At 40.8% G+C, this 17,177-nt stretch overlaps 1 long non-coding RNA gene across 1 annotated transcript in view; it reads left to right on the top strand.

Annotated features, from left to right (window-relative positions):
- Positions 1 to 17,177, top strand: part of LOC116991205 — a 254,808-nt gene that overhangs the window by 32,092 nt on the left and 205,539 nt on the right. The gene's annotated exons all lie outside the window — the stretch shown is intronic.

Genomic DNA, 17,177 nt, shown 5'->3' on the forward strand with positions numbered 1-17,177 from the left:
TGGGTTACCATGACGTCACAACACCATAAGTAGTAAAACGCATTCCACCTAGTTTTAATCCTCGTGGTGTAGGCATTAACTGCCGTGAACATTACAACGTTTTGAATGTAATTTGTTTTGAAAAGCGTGAGATATCTTTCATTTCATTTTCAATGTTACGAAAACATGACTGCAATTTTCCTTGTGTTATTCAGTGCATGCATGGTAAAATTAAATATGTGCAGCATAAATATTGAAGAAACTTGGGTATAGGGTATATACAAATTCAAATTCCTCAGAATCAATATCAATAACAACTTTTCCTGGGCCATCCATATTGAAGCAACGACTAAGAAGGCCCACCAATGCCTCTACTTCTTTCAAAGATTTCAAAGGTCTTTTATTGTCACATTTACCAATTAAGGTACAATTATGCGAATTACCATACAGCCATACGGAAAAAAAAACAAGACACATAACTACATAAAAGTTAACATAAACATACAGCGCAGTGGATTCCCCACATTCCTCACTGTGATGGAAGGCAAAAAAGTCCAATCCTCTTCCTCTATATTCTCCCGCAGTCTGGGCAATCGAACCATCCTTCGGGGCGATTGAAGCTCCTTCAGCCAGCGGTCGAAGCACCCGCATAGGGGCGATCGAAACTCCCGTGTCGGGAAGGTCGAAGCTCCCGCGTCACGGCGATCGAAACTCCTGCGTCGGGGTGGTCGAAGCTCCTGCGGCTTGTAGTTCCCGAAGTCGGTCTCTGACTAGAGACCGAGAGTTCCGTGATGTTAAGTCCGCAGGCACCCACGCCTTCAACCATCTCTACTTCAGCACTATCAATGCAAACCAGGGTATGTGTACCGCTTGGCTTCCTGAAATCAATCCCACGGTTGGAGCTCCGAGGTCGAGGCAAAGGGACCATGGGCTCCGCAATGTTAAAGTCCCGTAGTCACCCACAGTGGAGCTCACCAAAGTCGGTCTCCAGCAAAGGCTGCCAACTCCTCGATGTTAGGCCACAGTGCTGACGCAGGTACGATACGGGAAAAAAATCGCGTTTTCGTCAAGGTAAGAGATTAGAAAAAGTTTCCCCCTACCCTCCCCCCCAACCCCCACATAAAACAAGCTAAAGACTAAAAAAAATACATATAGCACATACTATTAAAACTCAAAAAAGAAAGGGACAGACAGACTATTGGCGAGGCAGCCTTTGCTGGCGCCACCCACTTATGCTTAAAACACATTTCTAAGGATTAGTTATGTTATTAATTTTATTTGGCCTTTATGAACCCAGCAGTTGCTGTATATTTAGCATTTCTCATGTGTAAGAAAGGATTGCAGATGCTGGTTAAAATCAAAGGTAGACACAAATTGCTGGAGTAACTCAGCAGGTGAGGCAGCATCTCTGGAGAGAAGGAAACATCTCGACTCGACTCGAAACGTCGCCCATTCCTTCTCTCCAGAGATGCTGCCTCACCCGCTGAGTTACTCCAGCATTTTGTGTCTACCTTTAGCATTTCTCATCAGTCTTCATGATAACATACACAAGAATTGAAGGTCCTTCATGATAAAGTTCCCTTAAGCTGTTTGCCAAGAAATTATAGGCAGCTAGCACAGATGCACCCTATGGATGTTGGCAAGAACTATTTCAGCAATGGATCAGTGCTGTCAACTATAATGTCTAATGGGGTTTTTGTGTTATTTCTTACTAAGGCAGAAGGATCACTACATCAGTGGCTGGTACATCATTATATCAAATTCAAACCATGTGGTGCACTCAGTTCTGAAAGGACCCTCATACATATTCAACACACATTCAGAAACTTTAGTAGCATCTGAGGCGCAAGGTACTCCTTTCTCAGGTCTATCCCCCACTGTGTTTGACCAAACCCACACTTGTATCTCCTCTATTTCCCGCTCTTCTGTTCTCACCCCACTTCTACCAGACAGAACTGCAGTAGCGTTCTCTTCATTCTTACCTTTCACCTCAACAGCCTCCATATTCAGTGCATCATTCTTTGACATTTTCACAAGCTACAACGTGAACTCATCTTTCCCTCCCCAGCCTTTTCTGCTTTCTCTGGTGGAAGTCTCCAAGACTTCCTTGCTCTCTCGTCTCTCCCTACCTGTCCTTCCCCAGGCACTTTCCCCAGCAACTATAGAAGGTGTAACACCTTCTTTATCACCTCCATCCAGGGACTTAAACATGCCATCCAGGTGAGACGGAGATCCACATGTACCTCCTCCAACCTCGTCTATTGCATTTGGTGCTTCCAATGAGGCTTCCTCTGAACTGGTGAGTCAAATGCAGACTTGGTGATTGCTTTGCCAAAAGCGGTGTTCTGTCCGTTGTGGCCATCTATATCTGGTTGCCAGCTATTCTAATTCCCCGTCCCACTCCCACACTGACATATACGTCGAAGGTAGATGCAAAATGCTGAAGTAACAGCGGGACGGGCAACATCTCTGGAGAGAAGGAATGGGTGATGTTTTCACAACAGTTCTTTCCTGACATATACGTCCTTGGCCTCCTCCATTGCCACACTCAAACCCGAGTAACAAGCACCTCATATTCAGCCTGGGTTGGCTTCAACATGAAGCATGACCTTTAAATTCTCCAGTGTCAGCTAACCTGCATCCCCTCAGTCCTTTACCCTCTTCTCCAGTTTATCTTGGTCCTCTGTCAAACCACCTTATTACCCTCTTCACCCAGACTCCAAATAAAACTGTTTTTATTCCCCCTCCCCCACACCGGCCACTAGATGCTTATTTCTAGACCCTTATTTCTTACCTTTCACCCTGCTCTCCCTCTGTCACCACCCTTCATTAACTTCCATTCTTCCCCTCCCATTCCTATCAGATTCCTGGATCTGCAGCTTTCACCTCTGTTGCTCTATTTCACCCTTACCTCCCCCTTCTAATCATTATTTACCATTCATCTCTCCCTCCAAGTCATTATACTGGCTACTTCCCCTCTACTCTTTTGGTCTTGATGAAGGGTCATAACCTAAATTGTCGATTGTCCATTTCCTTGCTTTCAGATGCTGCCTGACCTACTGAGTTTCTCTAGCTGTTCTCCTTGTTTTGCTACAGATTTTAGAATCTGCAGTCTCTTGTTTCCACATAGTATTGTTATCTCACAGTTCCAGCAACCCGGGTTCAATTCGACCTTCGTTGTTCTTTGTGCAAGTTTTGCACGTACATCCAGTGGCCTTGTGGGTTTTATATGGGTGCTCTGGTTTCCTTCCACATCCCAAAGACCTGCTGGTTGTTAGGTCAATTGGCCACACAAAATTTCCCATTGTGTGGGTGGGTGATAGGACAATAAAGAACTTGTCAATTACATAAAGAAAGAGTAGCTCACAGGAAATAAATGTGGTCGAGAGGGTGATGGGATTTCTCTAAGACCTGGCATAGATTCAATGAGCCAAACCGAGTAATTTTGGAGGGTGGGCAGTCATGTCTGAAAATTCTGTTGCTAAATTAGCTGCACCTTAGGAGGATCAAGAGGAATTACAGAGAGATCCAGAGGATGTCAATGGTATTTTAGGTTACACTCAGTTAGGTCTTGCATGTCCCACTAATGGATATTTGGAAAATACTAACTTGACCAGCATTCGTTTAAAGGACAGCAGATGGCTGGTTACCTACAGATGAATAGAACATCAGGCCTCTTAAATGGTTCTTCGATTTGCACCCGAAGCTTTCCTCCTCTCCTCCAGCCCCACCCAGCAAAGAAACCTTGTATTTCATACTCCCCCTTTTCATCCAGTAAACTCCTTCCAGAGTTAGTGGATATTTACGAATAAATATATCATTTATTTTCTAAGTGGTTGTGCAATGGGTCCTGTAGGTTTGTAACCATTATTCTTTGACAATCAATATTCATAACAAGGAAAGAAATGAGTGAGGCTCGCTAAAATTGGAGGGCTCTCAGATTTTTTTTTTTACAGAATTTCCCTCACGCAACATGGAAACTGGACTTAAGTGAAATGCCCACACTAGGTTTTACATGTGTCTGTGGTTTGGAAAAAACAGAAAAGGCAGCAGCGCATGTAGAATAATTTTGAAACTGATGCAGGTGCTGGTGGTGTGAACCACTGACCACCACTGACCTTAAACGATGCCCACGTGATAGAGTCAGAGCTAAGTTTAAAATCTGGAGTGGGATGAAGCTTCACAACATCGTCTACTTCTTACTAAACAATCTTGCAGCCCACAAGGGAAAAAGACTCAAGCAGATCATGCTGGGTTACTCATGAATGGGGGCAACCTCTTCATAGCAGACTGCTTCCTGTTGTACATTTTGATTACATGCGTACAATGTGTCTGGTTGCTTTTGCAAAAACAAAGTGAACTATATTGTGACATTAGCTTTAGCTGACATTGATTTAGCCAGTATACTGATTGATAAGTTGGTGGTTTTGCAATTCTTCCGCACCTACAGGGTAGATTAAAGTCAGAAACCTCTTGCTTTTGGATATTAAAGTAGTAAAGGGATTTAGGGTTATTACAGGAAATAGCACCGTGATAGTCGATCAATCGTGATCCTTTTCATTTTGTTTCTTTCTTATTTTTTAGCTCAATCCATAATGCCTCAGTAGACATACAATCCAGTATGTCCTCTCCTATTACTGCCACAATATTCTCCCTGATTAGTAAAGCAACTCCTCCACCTCTTTTTCCTCCCAATGTATCACGTTTGAAACATCAAAACCCAGGCACATTGAGCTGCCAGTCATGTGCCTCTTGCAACCAAGTTTCATTAATGACCACAACATCATAAATGCACTGATCCAGGCTCGGATCATCAGCTTTGCCCACAATACTCCTTACATTGAAGTAAAAACATTTCAGCCCTTCTTTATCCCCATGTACATGAACCTCTCCCTGCCTGTCCTTATTTTAAGACACTTTTCACAACTACCACTTCTCATCAGTTCTTCCATTTGCTGACCCATTGCTCTGGTTCGCACCCCCTTGCCATTCTCGTGTAAACGCTCCCGAGTAGCACTAGCACACCTCCATGCAAGGATGTTGGTTCCCCTCTACTTCAGGTGGGCAGATGCATGGCAGATGCAGTTTAATGTGGAGAAATGTGAGGTTATCCACTTTGGTAGCAAAAATAGGAAGGCAGATTAATATCTAAATGGTGTCAAGTTGGGAAAAGGGGAAGTACAACGGGATTTGGGGGTCTTTGCTCATCAGTCAATGAAAGTAAGCATGCAGGTACAGCAGGCCAGTGAAGAAAGCGAATGGCATGTTGGCCTTCGTAAAAAGATACATGAGTAAAGAGGTCCTTCTGCAGTTGTACAGGGCCCGAGTGAGACTACACCTGGAGTATTGTGTGCAGTTTTGGTCCCCTAATTTGAGGAAGGACATTCTTGCTATTGAGGGAGTGCAGCATAGGTTTACAAGGTTAATTCCCGGGATTGCGGGACTGTCATATGCTGAGAGAATGGAGTGGCTGGGCTTGTATACTCTGGAATTTAGAAGGATGAGAAGGGATCTTGTTGAAACATATAAGATTATAAAGGGTTTGGACACGCTAGAGGCAGGAAACATGTTCCCGATGTTGGGGGAGTCCAGAACCAGGGGCCACAGTTTCAGAATAAGGGGTAAGCCATTTAGAACGGAGATAAAGAAACACTTTTTCACACAGAGAGTTGTGAGCCTGTGGAATTCTCTGCCTCAGAGGGTGGTAGAGGCTGGTTCTCTGGATACTTTGAAGAGAAAGCTAGATAGGGCTCTTAAAGATAGTGGAGTCAGGGGATATGGGGAGACGGCAGGAACGGGGTACTGATTGGGGATGATCTGTCATGATCACATTGAATGGCGGTGCTGGCTCGAAGGGCTGAGTGGCCTACTCCTGCACCTATTGTCTATTGTCTATTGTCAGGTGCAACCCATCCTTCTTGTACAGGTCAGCTCATTTGCAGAAGAGATCCAAATGGTCCAATATTCTGAATACCTGTTCACTGCACCAACTCCTCAGCCATGCATTCATCTGTCCTATCATCCTATTGCTACATTCACTATCACGTGGCACTGGTAGTAATCCCGAAATTACCATCCTCGAGGTCCTTCATTTTAACCTTTTACCTAACTCCCTAAAAGAGTGACAGTCATATTGTACCATGTACTTCATACACAAAATGTCCATAGTACCTTTCATGATGTTTGTGTTCAAGAAGGAACTGGCAAATGCTGAAGTACCTTTCATGATCTCAGTTTACCACCAAATGCTGTACAGTCAAGAAATACTTTGTCAAACTTGATCACTGCTCTGCCATAGGAAATGTGGTCATTCAAGCAGAATGTGGTAATGGCCAGACCATCTGACTTGATGTTAGCCAGGATACCTTGTATGCCTATTGTTTAGAGAACAACCTGCATCTCTCGAAGGTCAGCCCTCACTAACCTCAGTACCATGTTGGAGTGAGAACAGATATATCTATGCCCAATTTCCTGGAATGGAACTTTGAATCCATGAACTTCTGATAAACAGGAATAAGTTTTATGAACTGAGCTACAAATTTGGGAGAAATGAAAATGGGAAAAAACGCTTAAATGAAAATTTGGGGGAATAAAACAACCTTGTGATGTGCAATTCAATTAGAAACATGAAAAGGGGAAGCTGAGAGATTAGGCTTTAGCTTGTAAGAAATATGTGTGTCGTAGTTAAAAATACTTCAACTGAGAAATATATTGAACGTGACTAATTGCAAAGTTCCAGAAAGAGATATCACATCCATCGAATAAATTGAGAATTTTCTTTGAGCAAATGAATAAATGTTTTCTTCAAATGTTAAAACCTGATTAACAAATTAACAATTAGTTTATTTCTGAGAACGGCAGATATACCAAAATTAGATTCAAGAAGCTAAAATGGTTTATTAGAAAAATGGAGGTACAGAGAGTTTTTTTCTTAAAAATAACTTTTTGGGGGGAGAAAAAAAAAAAATTCTCTCGTACCTCCCTTAACTACCAGATACTCCATGTTTTTAGTCCAATGAAGTTCCTTTTGAAATATAGTGATGAAAATAAAGTATTTATTTAGCTCATGGCAACCTTCTTTAAAACCAGATCATTAATTTTATGTGTAGACTGGGAGATAAATGTTGGCCAGGGCATTGTGAAGACCTCCAACCACTTTCCCAGTTACTTTTGTCAAATTGTGCCGTGGGTTCTTTCATGTCCATCTAGGGAAGTAGAAGGGACTTCTTTAACAGCTGAAAGCAGTAGCATGAATAATGCAACACTCCATGGCAGGTCAACCTATTTTTGTGCTTACACGTGGACTGGGATTTGAACCCGTGACCTATGATTGCAAAGAAACTGAGTCACAGTTGTTTGATAAGTAATGAAAGATTGTTTCTTATTGGTTGTGACTCAGGCACAAGACGCATGGATTGAGAAATACTATTAGAGGAATGAAAGGAGAAATGAGAATACTGTTCTGATAGATTTAGTAAAGCTGATCTTGAAGAGCTAGGGGGATGGGGAAGATAAAATGAGCAACAAAACTAGGAATAATAATGGAGAACAATCACATGAAACATTTAAAATGTATATTCTGGTGATAGGAAAGTATAAACTAAACACTCATGAGACGAGAGATAAGAGGACAATAACTGGGAGTAAGGAAATAAGTCTATATTAGTAGGTAGACAAAAATGCTGGAGAAACACTGCGGGTGAGGCAACATCTATGGAGCGAAGGAAATAGACAACGTTTCGGGTCGAAACTCTTCTTCAGATTATTACCACAGCCAAGTCTATATTAGTGCACAGATAGCAGATGAGTGTATGATAACAGAGTTAAAAAAAAAGGGGATTGTTGGAATGTATTCCTTGGAGCGAAGGAGGCTCAGGGGTGATCTTATAGAGGTATATAATATCATGATTGGAATAGATCGGGTGAATACACAGAGTATTTTATCCCGTAATGGGGAACCAAGAACCAGGTGATATAGGTTTACGGTGAGAGGGGAAAGATTTAATAGGAATCTGACTGACATTTTCTCGCAGAGGCTGGTGGTTATATGGACCTAGCTGTCAGAGTTGAGGCAGATACTATAACAACATTTAAAATATATTTTAATAGGTACAAAGATAGGAATGGTTCAAATGGGCATGCCAAAGGTGAGCAGGTGGGTCGAGTGTAGATGTGGTATCTTGAGCAGCATGGCAGGTTGGGCCGAACGGCCATTTTACATGCTGTATGACTTTGTTGAAGGTTTTGATAGAGTTGTTGCAGAAAGGACATTTCCACATAGGAAAAAGCATGACTCGAGGACATCAATATAAAGGGGTCACTAAGAAATCCAACAAAGAATTCAGAAGAAACTGCCCATCTAAAAGAATGGTAATAATGTGTAACTTGCTCCTACAGGGAGTGGTTGAGGTGGATAGTTTAGATATATTTAAAGAAAGAAGGGAGTAGAAGGTGATGCTGACAAATTTAGATGAGAAAAGATCAGAGGAGGCTTGAGTGGAGCATAAATTATGTTATAGACTCTGAGTTAATCTAAAATGGAAAGGGTGGCACGGTGGCGCAATGGTGGCGTTGTGCGTAGTGCGTCACTGACCTAGGTTTGATCCTAACTAGGGGTGCTGTCTGTACGGAGATTGTGCGTTCTCCCCGTGACTGCGTGGGCTTTCCATGGGTGCTCCGTTTCCTCCTACACTCCAAAGACATAGTTTTTTTGGGTTAAATTATCTTCGGTAAAAATTGTATATTGTCCCTCGTGCTGGCATACGGGGATCACTGGTCAGCATGCACTCAGTGGGCCGAAGGGCCTATTTCCACGCTGTATCTCTAAACTAAACTAAAACTAAACTAAAATTGTATTGGAAAAGAATGTGGTTTAGATCGAGTGGGTTGGAAAGAGGTCATTCCCACTAAAGAGCAAGTTGGATACAACTGAAGAGTGTTTGCACTGATCTGAATGAGCGCTTTCAATCCCTGATTTAGTTGAATCTCTAAGAAAGTCTGAGATTGAACTCAGAAGTCTGAATGTTTACTGATGAAGTCAGGGGAGGTCTCCTACTTCCAATAATCTCCCAAATTAAAAATCAAGTTAGGCCGCTTTTGTTGGGTGGGATACGACAGGTGGTCCTTCTTATTTCTGTGTAAAGATTACATAGGAGTCTTATTGATCCAATAGCAACATCCTTTACATCTGAACCAGTGGCGAAATGTATAAAATAATTACTCATGTATCTAGTATGACAGTTAGGAGGAACTTCTGTAACTACCTTGGTTAGAACTTACTACCTCAGGGAATGATTGAGGTGAATTGTACAGATACATTTAAGAGGAAGCTAGGTCAGCGTGAGGGAGAATGGAATAGAAAGTTGTAACCAAGCCAAAAAATAGTAATGAGAGGAAGCTTGTGTGAAGCATAGACATCACTTTGCACTTGCTGGATTAAACAGCCTGCTTCTCTGCCACATCACAAGTTTCCCGCATGACACCCTGGCCATCCTATTTCCGAAAGGAATGAGCATGATTGAATTGAGGCAAGGGTGTTTTCATGCTCTATTTTAACTTTGGCCCATCCCAGTTTATATGTGACAGAGCGAGGTTAAAAAATTCCAACTAACTCGCAATGCAATCTCATGAGTTACAGAGCATAAGCATGCAAACCTTTCACTTCTGGAAATTAACAAGTATTTGCTTTACAGTTCTTATTTCTTCCTGAATTACAAACTATTTCCTGTAAAACAGCTGCAGTCGACCTCCTTTCAACAACTAAGCCTTCACTGTTGTGGTAGACTTCAGGCCCAAGTCTAACAGGAATGGGAATGATGTAGGCATTTAAGGAGAGGGAGAGGGGCAAGATGAATGTTAAGCTCTTTCAATGCAGCAGTGGGAGGTTCTCCAGGAGCCTTTTTATACTCTTGCTTTGAATGCTTGGTTAGAATGGCTGGGAAGTGGCCAATAGTCATTGGAGGGGCAGGAGAATTTCAGACATTAAGTGTCTGCTAGTTGGCTTCAAAAGGAACAGTTGTCTTCAACAAGGAACATTATGAAGTGCAGGTTTTCGTCGAACACAATGTTCTGCAAGGATTCTGCCATCCTTCATTGAAATGTTTTATCTATAAACTCTGGAATTCTCTTTTGAAGTATTCTTTCAAATATTCCTTAAAAGCAGCCTCTTTCACCAAACCTAATTTCTCACCTCAAAATTGGGTGCCTTGAGGCACCTTGGGATATTTTGCTTTGTTAAAGGTGCATTCTAAATCATAGTTCTCTTTTATGGTAAATCAGTGAAATTAGTGTTCTTATGACATTGTTAGGAGTGCATGAGCACTCTTGTGAAAGTTATGAAATTCCAAAACAACTTTATTAAGTTTCAAAGTCGTTGAAGTCTAGAACTATGTTTAACGTCTTTCTCAGTACTCCTTTGGAAATACCCAACATTTAGTTTCTATAAGGAACAAATTATAATTTGGTAGTGTGAGCATGGTGGGAAAATGTGTAAAATAGAAGAACTTATAATTCTTTATTTATAATAGGAGAACCCAAAAACACAGTTTTAGGGAAAAAAATCATGAATGTTTTGAAATACAAAACCGTTAACTAAGAACTGATCTTTGCTTTACTATAAATATATTTTTGTTTCAAACGTTATGGTTATCAATGTGCGATGGTAGAAAATGTTGCAACTTGTTTGTCTGTTTGTAAAAGAATGGCCTTGAAGGGTGTTTATCAGGATGTTACCAAGATGAGAGACTTGTGTAAGCGGACATTAGGAAAGTTAATATTGTTCTCATTGGAACAGTGTTCACACCCAAGAGGTATTCAAATCAACCAAAGGTTTAAACACAAGTAGAAAGAGAGAAATACTGACAAATATGACAAGACGGAGTACAGCAAAGAGATCAGGAACCTTATGTCATAAGAAGGGTCTCGACCCGAAACGTCGCCTATTCCTTAGCTCCATAGATGCTGCCTCACCCGCTGAGTTTCTCCTGCTTTTTTTTCTACCTTTGATTTTTCCAGCATCTGCAGTTCTTTCTTAAACAACTGGCCCTTAATGTCAACAAGATGAACGCATTGGTTGTTGGCATAAAGAAATTAGGGTGGGATGAACACAACTCTATCCTCATAATCGGAACTGCTGTGAAGGTGGTTGACAGTTTCAAGTTCCTAGGTGTCCATATTACCAGCAACCTAACAGGTCCCTTCACAGTGATGCGATGAATAAGAAAGCCACCAGCTTACTAACTTTCTTAGATATCTGAGAGGATTCTTCATGTCCACAAGGATTCTCTTGAATATATTCTGATAGGATGCATCTCAGCATGGTATAGCAACCGCTCCGTTCTTGACTACCTGCACCAGCAGTGAGTGGTGAACACAGCTCAGTCCTTCCATTCAGTCTATCGTCACGGTGTGTTGCATCAGGAAGGCTGTTTGACCTTATATGGTCTTGGTGACTCTTTGAAGAGCTATCCACAACTATAAGCAAACATTTGTTGTCAAGCCAAATTCCTTGTATGTGAATACTTATTCATTTATTCATTTTATGTTCTGTCTTTCTCATTCCAACATATTTCTTAAAACTATTCATGGAATCGGCTTCCCAAATCCTATCAAAAATAGTTTCATATCCCAGTAACTAAAGTGAAAGAGGTCTCTCCTCATCTTCCTGGATCTTCTGCAGCTGATTTTGAATTGATCATTTTTATTCAGTTTCAGATCAGTGTATCATCAAGGCTACCTGCCACCCTAGCCATTCCCTTCTCTCTTTTACCTTCTGGGAGCTTCAAAGCCCAAACTTAATGACAGGTTCTTCTCCTCAGCTATCAGACTCCTGAACCAGCAACCTCCATCACACATGCTTCCCGGAGGTACTGCCGCATACTCTTAATCTTAACTCTACCTTATTAATTTATTCCTTTATTACACTTTCATTTTTGCACTACAGGGTACAATACAATCTTTGTAGTGGTTTACTGTTTTGAACTTGACATTGGATTTATCATTGTATTTATCATTATCATTTATATTGTCTGCTGTGTGAGCTTCATGCGAACAAACGTTTAATTACACCTGGTTAATCGGGCAATAAACTGATCCCAATCTGACTAAAGGTGATAAATTCAAAATCAGCGGCTAAAGATCTTGCAAGATAAGGAGAGACATCTTTCACTTTCACTGTTGCGATATGGAAATTATTTTTCTGATAGGTTCGGGGAAGCTGAATCCATGAATAATTTTAAGAAATAAATCAAAATGAGGAAAATAGAAAAGAGTTTACAGACTTGTGGGATAGCTCTTCAAAGAGTCAACAAACATAGAAAAGGCCAATTGGCTTTCTCCTTTGGTGTGATTGTTAAAAGTGTATGAATACTGTGTATAAGTGTATATTACAGTGATACATTTGGCTACATTTGGTCCAAATTCTCAATCTTTTTTCAAAATCTGCTTTTTTATCTTAGTTTTTGGTTACTCTCTCATTGCCTCATGTTAAGAATGCTGCTTAATGACAGGTTTTCATTGAAATTGATCCGCTTGGGGTGGCCGGTTCCATACTTTGAACACAATTTAGTGGCAATACAGGGTGTAAGAAGGTGGCAGTATATATTCGATGTACAGAAGGATTGCTTATCAGAAGAACATAGCGCTAGATTTCAAACAGGAAACCACAGTGCAATACCTTTTTTGACTATGAGCCATTTCCTGAGACGCTTTACATGCTGATCTGTAGTTGCACAGTGCAAAGTTTGAGACTTGAAGCAGCCAGTTTGCATTTGTACATCACCAGACCATATGATTACAGTTCAACAAAATATCCTGAATTACAATTTAAATTTCATTGACAAATACTCAAAACGCTTATCTGCATTGAGAGAGACAGTTTTGGGTGTAAATATCTATTTTGAGTACAGTTTTCTCCATGCAGCCAACATGATAATCTAAGTGTTATGTGTTGGCTTGGTGACCTGGTGGTTTCAACACTATATTTAGTTTTAAGCTGAAATGTGCTTGATGCAAACAGAACACTGTTTTGATGTTGTGTATCTGTATAAATAGAAATTAATGGAAAAACACCAGTTTCTCCACTGAGTATGAATATGACCATTTGTTTATCCGATGCAATACCCTTTTGCATTTTAGAGTTGTAGAGAGATACAGCATGAAAACAGACCCTAGGCCACCAAGTCTGTGCTGATCATCAACCACTCATTTTATTGAAATCAATAAACTTGTGGCAAAATACGTGTGTACATGCAAATGCACGCACAGCAAGAAAGAGCATTGCAGCCTGAGAGAGTAAAACCTTTTCCTAAACTGTCAAGGATGAGGTTGAAAAAGAGGAGCAAGGAGAGGAATATTAGGTGAAGAAGGGGAAGGGGCAGAGAGAGAGTGAAAGAGCCCAGAGGAAGAGTTTGGAGGGATAAGGTGGTTTGTGTGATGTATCAGAGTTGGATTGCGTAATGTACTGGGTTGCATCCACAACTCTCTGTAATTTCTTGTCGTCTTGCGCAGAGCATTTGTCAAACCAAATGGTGATCCATCAAATAGAAAGCTATATATGGCGTGTCAATAGAAATTGGGAAGAGTCATTTGAGACATGCCGAATTTCCTTAGTCTTCTGAGCAAGAATAGGCATTGGTGTGCTTCCTTGGCCGTAATGTCAATATCACTGGACCAGCACAAATTGTTGGTGATATTGATGCATAAGAACATGAAACTCTCACCATCTCCACATCAGCACCATCGATGTAGAGTTGGGCGTGTATTCCACCAGCTCTATTGAGTTCATGAGGGAGAGGTTGTCTGGATACCATGTTACTAGTTTCTCTATCTCCTTCTTTTAATGTGTCTCCTTATTGTTTGAGCTCCGACACACAATGGTGGTGTCATCTACAAACTTCTAAATGGAATTAGAACAGAATTTGGCCACACAATCATGAGTGTATACGGAGTATTGTAAGAGGTTGAGAATCCAGCCTTGTGGAGCACTGGTCAGAGAATTATAATGGAGAATGTTTTGTCGCCTATCCCCACTCATTGTGGTCTGTGGGTCAGAAAGTCTAGGGTCCATTTGCAGAGGTGGGAGTCCTTGGTCCAGGAGTTTGGAAATTAGCTTATTTGTAATTATGGTGTTGATGGCAGAGATGTGGACAATGAAGGAGTCTGAGGTAGGTGTTATCTAGGTGTTTGGAATGTAAGGGATGAGTCTCGGGACAGGGAGATGGCTTCAATTATGGACCTGTTGTGGCAATAGGCGAATTACAATAGATAAGATGGATCAATTTTCAGATAAAGGCAGCTTGCAGATTTTTTCCAACATCACGTTTGTCTCAATTCTGTTGCTGTGAAAATAAATCAGCAACCTTAAATCAAAATTAACTTAAAAAAACAAAAACATTAGACTTTACTTTAGACTTTGGAGATACAGTGTGGAAACAGGCGCTTCGGCCCACTGAGTCTGCACCGACCAGCGATCACCCCGTACACTAACACTATCCTAGACACTAGGTACAATTTTTACAACTAAACCAATTAAATTACAAACCTGTACGTCTTTAAAGTGTGGGAAGAAACCTAAGCACATGGAGAAAACCCATGTGGTCTTAGGGAAAACGTAAAACTCCGTACAGCCAGCACCCGAAGTCCGGATGGAACCTGGGTCTGGCAGTAACTCTACCGCTGCTCCACTGTGCCGCCCTTGTTGGAAATAAATGTCATCAAGCACATGGACAAAGAAAACTGTTATCAGGAAATCTGTGGGACGTTTCTGTGTATAACTTGGAAAAACACTTGAAACTGAATTGCAATTAAAGTATGTAAAAGGGTTTTTATACAGAGGCATGCAGGACATTTGAGGGATTTACTTGATGAACCACGAGAACATTTATTTCTCAATGTTATGGCAGTCATGGCTTGGCAGAATAAGGAATTTCACACTATCAATCAAGCTCTCTATCACGGTTTTGCATTAAGCCTATCTGGACATATGTACACTCAAAGATGATAGGTTTCAAACCATTCAGAATTCTCAGACAAAGTCACTGGAGATTTTGGAGCTTGCTCTGATTTCAAAATAGTGCAAGGTGATCTCTCTTGCCCTCTAGTGTTTATGTTGAAAACATTATTCACATTAGAAGATGTTTTGGTGTTGTTTGATTAACATCAGGACATTGTAGATGTGGATAGATTAAAATGGTCAGTGATTCTATTTTATAAATGTGCAACAATGTTTCGTTGCTATCAATGAATTAGCATATGTGATGTAAAATTAAGGTAATTGTAAAACATGTGAATCTATCTTGTTAAAAGGTATACTTCATTTTACACAAGGTGCTAGAATTTATTGTGTTTCTATTTTGTACCTACAGCTAGCTTACAACTCCATTTTACAATGGCCCCATTTCAGAATGTGTTCATTCTGGTTCCTCTCTCTTCCTCCTCACTCTCCAGAACTTAAAAAACCCCAACTATTTTTCTGATTTTTCCAGATCTCAAAGTCGTCAAAAGGGCTAATATTACATGTGTTGGGAAAAGCATTCAAAATAAACTAAGGACAAAATAACCTTATACTAGTGTTGTTTCAGTATTGCATCATCCCCCCCCCCCACTGGTTTATCATCATTTGAGAAGAACTCACCAAGCAATTGAAAAAGATGGATATCAAGCAGTTCACAAAGTGGATATCACTTCAAGGAGACGAATAAAGATCATAACCTTGCATCAACATTGCTTGAAGTCACAGCGAGAGATCGCAAAGTTGGTGGCGGTGGGTCATGGTTCTGCACCTGGGATTGTCATGCAAGAGTCCAAAACTGGATCACTATTGTGGTGGCACGGTGGCGCAGCACTAGAGTTGATGCTATACAGTCTCGGGTTCGATCCTGACTACGGGTGCTGTCTGTACGAAGTTCGTACGTTCTCCCCGTGACCTGCGTGGGTTTTCTTCGAGATCTTCGGTTTTCTCCCACACTCCAAAGACATATAGGTTTGTAGGTTAATTTGCTTGGAATAAAATGTTTAAAAAATTGTCCCTAGTGTATGTAGGATAGTGTTAATGTGTGGGGATCGCTGGTCGATGCGGACTCGGTGGGCCGAAGGGCCTGTTTACGCGCTGTAACTCTAAAATAAACTAAACTATTGCCCGAGAGGACATGTAGGTGCATTCACAACAGGCAGACAACTCCAAGAGATGATGCCTTGCTGATTTGGCAATGTAACAAGCATCCGGGAAAGACAAGCAATGCCCTAAAGAAAGACTTGGAGGCAGTGGGAGTCTCACTAAGCTCAAGCACCATGCACCAACATCTCATAGAAGTCGGTCGTACAACCCGAAGACCTGTGGATAATATGGCTTTTAACTGCTGTGATAAAGATAAACCGATATCAGTGGGCCTTAAAATATATAAATTGGACATGTGAGGGCCAGAGCTGGAGTTGGAAATCTTAAATTAGTAAATATTGTTCATTCCCTGAAAGCTCTAGTCACATGTGTAGAATTTAAGTGACTGCATTTAGTTTCTGCAGAAATATTGTGTGTGGATTTTTCTTTCTATTTCTTTTGGTGTCCTTGTGAAAGGAGACAGCTAAAGCAGTCATATGATGGGAAGTGGGGCAGAGAGCCAAGGATGATAAACAAGCTGTCATCTGTTGTTTTGAAAGAAATAATCATTTCTGGAGCTTCTGTTCATATTCTTGCTATGCCGTAAAGAATCAGCAGAGATACTGTTTGAGGAAAATGGCTTATTTTTAATTTTGAGCATTCCTAAATAACAGAGTAGAGAGAGTTGAGATCAATGAAGTTACAGGTAGAAAAATGGGTTTATATTTATTCATCTATTTCTGCTTGGCAAAACGCAATAAAATATTTTTAGTTTTGGCTTTGAATTGCTTTGCACACAAGGTTTGCATACAAAAGAACAACATGAAACAGAAACAGTAACAGTTGCTTCACTTTTCATATAACCCGAGTGCACTGAAATTAGAAAGAACATTTGAATGATAATTTTATTTTATGATTTTTCTTTTGTGATATAACCCAGCGACTCAAGTATAGAAATTCTTTGTTGCCTGACTCTTACCTTCCTGATTTAAGTTAATAGCAGACTGTCCGTGCCTTTTCACCTGCCAGTCTAACTGATATATTCTGGAGAAAATTGTTGAGGGAATTAAATGGGGGTGAAGGAATAAAAACTGATTTATATCTC

The sequence above is a fragment of the Amblyraja radiata genome, chromosome 33 (assembly GCF_010909765.2).
Source record: "Amblyraja radiata isolate CabotCenter1 chromosome 33, sAmbRad1.1.pri, whole genome shotgun sequence".
Lineage (NCBI taxonomy): Eukaryota > Metazoa > Chordata > Chondrichthyes > Rajiformes > Rajidae > Amblyraja > Amblyraja radiata.